Source organism: Biomphalaria glabrata, chromosome 9 (assembly GCF_947242115.1).
Source record: "Biomphalaria glabrata chromosome 9, xgBioGlab47.1, whole genome shotgun sequence".
Classification (NCBI taxonomy): domain Eukaryota; kingdom Metazoa; phylum Mollusca; class Gastropoda; family Planorbidae; genus Biomphalaria; species Biomphalaria glabrata.
The window spans coordinates 216,978-223,927 of NC_074719.1; the positions used below are offsets into that span (position 1 = coordinate 216,978).

General features: G+C 33.0%; 1 long non-coding RNA gene across 1 annotated transcript; it reads right to left on the bottom strand.

The window, feature by feature from the left end:
- Positions 1–1,434: 1,434 nt before the first annotated feature.
- Positions 1,435–6,950, bottom strand: LOC129928343 (uncharacterized). Its single transcript, XR_008779951.1, has 2 exons — positions 6,403–6,950; positions 1,435–3,395 (listed from the first exon to the last, which is right to left on the bottom strand). It is a non-coding gene; the product is annotated as an uncharacterized LOC129928343 (long non-coding RNA).

The window sequence follows — 6,950 nt, forward strand, 5'->3', positions numbered from 1 at the left end:
ATGTAATCATTGTCACTTAGACATTACCATTGTCAATGTAATAATTGACACTAAGTCATTACCATTCTCAATCTAATTATTGACACTAAAACATTACCATTCTCAATCTCATCATTGACACTAAAACATTACCATTCTCAATGTAATCATTGACACTAATTCATTACCATTCTTAATCTAATCATTGACTTAACATTCTTAATGTAATCATTGACACTAAGACATTACCATTCTCAATCTAATCATTGACACTAGGTCATTACCATTCTCAATCTAATCATTGACACTAACACATTACCATTCTCAAAGTAATCATTGACATAGCATTCTCAATGTAATCATTGACAATAAGACATTAACATTCTCAATGTAATCATTGACACTAAAACATTACCATTCTCAATCTAATCATTGACACTAACACATTTCCATTTTCAATGTTATCATTGACACTAAGTCATTACCATTCTTAATCTAATCATTGACATAACATTCTCAATGTAATCATTGACACTTAGACATTACCATTCTCAATGTAATCATTGACACTAAAACATTACCATTCTTAATCTAATCATTGACACTAAGACATTACCATTCTCAATGTAATCACTGACAAAATGACATTACCATTCTCAATGTAATCATTGACACTAAGTCATTACCATTCTTAATCTAATCATTGACATAACATTTTTAATGTAATCATTGTCACTTAGACATTACCATTGTCAATGTAATCATTGACACTAAGTCATTACCATTCTCAATCTAATTATTGACACTAAAACATTACCATTCTCAATGTAATCATTGACACTAAGTCAATACCATTCTTAATCTAATCATTGACTTAACATTTTTAATGTAATCATTGACACTAAGTCATTACCATTCTCAATGTAATCATTGACACTAGGTCATTACCATTCTTAATCTAATCATTGACACTAAGCCATTACCATTCTCAATCTAATCATTGACACTAAGACATTACCATTCTCAAATTAATCATTGACATAGCATTCTCAATGTAATCATTGACACTAACACATTACTACTCTCAAAGTCATCATTGACACTAAGACAGTACCATTCTCAATCTAATCATTGACACTAAGACATTACCATTCTCACTGTCATCATTGGCACTAAGACATTACTATTTTCAATGTAATCATTGACACTAAGACATTACCATTCTCAATCTAATCATTGACACTAAGTCATTACCATTCTTAATCTAATCATTGACACTAAGACATTACCATTCTCAATCTAATCATTGACACTAAGACAATACCATTCTCAAAGTAATCATTGACATAGCATTCTCAATGTAATCATTAACACTAACACATTACTATTCTCAAAGTCATCATTGACACTAAGACATTACCATTCTCAATCTAATCATTGACACTAACACATTACCATTTTTGTTGTTTTTATTGAAATTAAGTCATTACCATTCTCAATCCAATCAATAACACTAAGTCATTACAATTCTCAATGTAATCATTGACACTAACTCATTACCTTTTTCAATGTTTTCATTGACATAAGTCATTACCATGGTCAATCTAATCATTGACACTAAGACATTACAGAAAGTAAAAATCCCAGTCTTCACCAGAATTCAAACCTGAAACCCCTGGTTCAGAAGCTAACAACTTTACCACTCGGCCACCACACCTCCTACCTAATTTGACATTCTTTCTGATAATTAAGTAATAAAATGTATTCTTTGTCACAATTGGTCATAGCTAGAAGTTAGGCCTTTCTTAAAATTAGACAGTTTTTGTCTGACATGGTAGTTATCTTCTAATTCTTTTTTTTTTTTTTGGTTTCATTAATGTACTTAGTTTGTAGCTCCTTTTCCATATTTCATTGACCTCAGTTGATATCATGCAGAATGTCAAACTTTTTTTAGGTGGCATGCAATACAATAAAAAGCTATAGTATAATGATCTTGGCACAAAATTTTTTTTTTGTTTTAATTTTCGAAAAGGTCAATAGCAAATATTCTTTTTTTTTTTATGCTTTGCTAAGCCTACTTAGCATACTTTATAAAAGTGCATAATTTGACTATGGTGAGTAATGCTTATAATATTAGCTTTTTCTTGCATCAAAGTAAATCAGAAATTATTTTTTAAAAATCAAATGTTGATTTAACATGATCATCAATTTAGTTGCTCAGAAAAGAAAAAATGTCTTTGAATGAAAAAATGGTTAGAATATTTAGAATAGTTAGGGATTAAAATGTAAAAAGAATGCCTTTTAGAATTTGCAATCTATATGGCAGATGATGTAAATGTCATCTGTTTCTGTGGCCTACTGTTATAAAGGTATCATATGGCCAGCACAACGACCAACCTTCTTTACTTTCCCCAACTAATGTCAGATACCCATTAGAATTGCACTGACCCAAGGCATTCTAAAATCCTGAAATTCAAAAACAATCTTCAACAAGATTTGAACCTGAAAACCCTTAGCTCTAAAGCAACTGCACTAAACCACTTAGCACCCCCCCCCTCAACCACCACAGAGCTGTTGGGTGTTTGAGGTGTCCCTATCTCTACACAAAAAAATGCAATTAATTCTCAGAAAAAAGGACTATTTGCTTATAAATCAAATATTTATCTGATGATCAAAGAAAAACTCAAATCCCTTTAAAAAGTTTGTACAAATGCACATCTCCCAGTATATCAGAAAAACTGTGTTGCCACTCTTTAATGGTGCTTCACACATTGAGCATGTTTGTATTTTATACACCACATTAGATTACTATTGCTTTATGCCTGTGAAATATGGAAAGTATATCACCTGAAATACATCATGAATTAACTACATTTGCTGGGTATTTTAGTGAAGAAATTGTGGTTCAGAGAAACGCACTGCATGTGTCTAATGTCATTGCTGCCCAAGGCTGTCCTACTGATGGCTAGTATTCTTTTTCTGTAACTGTCCCTAACGATAGCGTTGTTGCTAAATTTAAATTTACCTTATTTGTGTTAGACACAATCAACTGAAAAATAAGAATCCATTCGAGATTTAAGTCTCAACTTTGAGATCTTTGACTGTTTGGCGGATCTTAAAATAATGACTGTAAATAAAACCAAACAAACTGCACATGTGTAGTAAATGCCTCTCCTCTTGTTTCTGATTTGTCTTTTCATTGTTGTTAATTAGTCATCTGTTCTTGAACCAGTTTCCACTGTGTAGTAGTCTTTTCGCTCAACAGCACATCCTTAATGACATAATCAAAAACCAACATGACCATCCTAAGGAACACGTCAGAAATGTCATCTTGAGGAAGAAGAGACTGCTGGCAGAAAAGCCTGATACCAAATATTGAGTTGCTGCTGCTGAGAATTTCGCAGTCGACAGACACACTGAGAAAAAAAAAAACATGTTTGGATTTTGGGAGTTATTAGAGAACATGGCTTTACATTACATATCTTGATTCTTAACTTGCTTCATATGTCTCGCTTTTCGAGCAATAATAATGGTCAGTTCAACTTGTTTTGTCTTCATCCTAAAAGCTGCAATACAAAGAAGAATATCAGAACTACTCGATAAGCGATCATCAGCAGCTTGTCCCAGGGTTAGTAGCACTTTTCCATGACAAAATTTTAGGAGATTTTAGGAGGTTTTTTTAAAGTATGAAATGTATGATATGTGTGAGTGTTTTCTATCCGTTTGTGTGATACATAGTAAAACATACACAAAACTAAGCATTTATCAAATCAATTATTGTTATTTGATTTTAAAAATAATAAATATCTTGCCAATATGCCACAGAAACAATGTTATCAACTGTGGTATGTCCACAGAAAATGTAATGAAAGTTATCTTTTAATCAAGTAACAACTTGACTGTCATCCAAAACCTCAAACAACCATTTTTTTTTTTCAAAGATTTATTTAAAAACATTACAAATGGTTGCTTTTCCATTTTTTTAAATACGAAACATTCTTAGAGATGCCTTCATAATGTGTATTCTCTGTGATGGAAATGTACATTATTAGTTCCTATATGTATCTTATAGATACTAGAGTCATGGTGTGCATTTGAGGTAATGTTTTATTCTTTTATTAGCTAACTTAAATCCTTCTCATAAACAGAGCCTGTAAAAAGTGTAATATAAAGGGCAATATAGGCCTATTTGAATGTTTAGTTGACAATTGCTTACTAAAAATGGCTTTTGGATTTGGGGGTGGGGGGGGGATTAGACCTATTCACGTTTTTTTTTTCCTAGCAGAATCTTTTTCAACCATAGGCCTATAGTTTCCCTGGCTTTTACGAGTGAAATAATTTTTGCGGACTTTTCACAGCTGTATGCGAAATATTTTCGTTAAATCCACAGTAGATCTAGACTCTTGATCTAAGTCACTAAAATGCGCGGACTTTTCACGGCTGTGAGAGAATTATCTTCACTGAATTTACAGTAGATCTAGAGCCTAGATCAAAGTCACAAAAATTCGCGGACTTTTCAATGCTGTGTGAATATTATCTTCACTAAATTTACAGAAGATCTAGACTAATTCGCTAAAATTCGCGGACTTTTCACGGCTGTGTGAGAATTATCTTCACTAGATTCTAGTGATTTCGAGTAAATCTAGAGTCTAGATATAAGTCACTAAAATTCGCGGACTTTTCGCGGCTGCGTGTGAATTATATTCACTGAATATACCGTAGATCTAGAGTCTAGATCTAAGTCACTAAAATTTGCGGACTTTTCGCGGCAGTGTGCGAATTATCTTCACTGAATATACCGTAGATCTAGTCTAGATCTAAGTCACTAAATTTGCCGGCTTTTCTCTTCTTTGTGCTAATTATCTTCACTAGACTCTAATTGATTTAGCGTAAATCTAGAATCTAGCGTATTTCTAGAGTAATCTAGACATTAGATGTATCGAGATCATTAAATTGACTAAAATTCACTGAGTTTTCAGGTTAGGTGCGAATTATCTTCACTAGATCTAACTTAGATCTAAATTAGATCTAGATACTATTACTAGATACTAGCTAGATCTAGAAGATTTACGGACTTTCCACGCGAAGTCACTCTTACACTCACAACAAGAAGATTTTAGGTGAGGGAGGGCCCGGAGGGGTGTAGCCTACAAATTTGTCTGGTAATTGCACTAATTATAGACAATAGTCACTACAGACTAGATCTAGCGCGTCTTTAGTGGTAACAATAAATGGAAACAAACATTTCTACGCTGACTTCAGAAAAATACTGCCAGGTGAAATGCTTGCTTGAGCCAAGGCCATCCTCAATCACGAGGTCGCGCTTCCCAAGTGGGTGAAAGGCGGTGTAGAAGCGTCACTGGTCAGCTCATTAACACAGCCAGCCCGTAAGGTTATGCGATCAGAATGCCTGGTTAGGCTGCTTTTTTTCCCCCGCATTTTTAGCAAGAAATAAGCAAAATTAAAAATTTTAGGAGAGTGGACAAAATTTTAGGAGATTTTCGGCAATTTTTAGGAGAATTTTAGGATTTTAGGAGACTTTTCATTTTTTAGGAGATTTTAGGAGTTTTTAGGAGCGCTACGAACCCTGTTGTCCATCGCAACGAAAATCAATGCATTAGTATATTTAGTAAAGTTATTGACAGTTTCAGCAGCCAAACATTTGCAGTTTTCGTTTGATCGAATGTAGGGAAGCACGGTCCTCACTGATAAAGTTAACAATGAATGTGTACATTGAAGATTTTGTTCACGTTTTTAGTTTGTTTTTTTTATTTCATGAATAAATAGAGTATTTAATGTTTACTGTTGAGGCTAAGACTTTGAGCCATGGTTAGCAGCTTGCACTCTGTGAAAAATCCTGAGGGCGCCCATGCCCATGGCTAGATCATCCAGATGATAGATTTAGATATAATAATAGTAATACAGATACTGTGAGATAGAATATATTCTAGATCTAAATCTACATTAGATAAGATAATAAAATCTAATCTAAACTTGTCCTCTAGTCTACTAGTGCCTCAAGGTCAATATTCTAGACCTAGATCTCTCTATATATAATAATAATTTAACTTATGAGTAATAGAGTCTAGAGATCCATATAGACATAGACTATCTACTAGATCTAGTCTAGATTAACTAGATATGATATTGATAATCTATCTAGACGTCTAGAGTCTAGATCTACTAAAATCTACTTACGGTAAAATCATCGTTAACTAGAATAGAAACAATAGTTACTAGATTTACTAGAGTAGATTTTACTACTACTACTACTACTACCTACTACTAGTACTTAGTAGTACTACTACTAACTACTAGTACTACTGTACTACTATACAGTATACTCTTTGACTTAGACAAAATACTAATTATGGTACTAGATTTTACTAGATCTAGAACAGTTTAGACTATTAAGACATTTACCCGTGTTGCTTCATCCGATAAAGATAAATGTTCGCGAACAGACAAAAGAATTTTTAGTTTATTTATTTTTTTAGAATTTTAGTTTGTTTCTTACGCCTCTTTAAAGTTTCAACCTGCGAATGCTGTGAGTGTGAAAGCAAAACACTCGCCATTTTGTTATTTATATACAAAACTATAGATACGAATTTCGGCTAAGTGATAAAGAATTTAGTAAATATACGATTGCTTTCAACTATTACCCAGTAGATCTAGATCTAGATCAGTGCTTTTCAAACCTTTTTCAACAGGTACCGCTCGTCGATATCCAGTAAACTGAAGTAGATATACTTTACTGTCAAAGAATCGAGTTTTTAAAATAAAAACATCACTATAATGAAGATGTTAAAGCCAGACTCTATCCTGACTAGATATCTTGAAGTAACTGTTTAAAAACGGGCAGTGTATCTGTAACACGCCATTTTTTGGCGCCCCCTCCCCCCTTTTTTATTCTAGGAACAAAAATTGTAATATCATAAATACATTGCGCTCAAATAATAAGAATAACTATA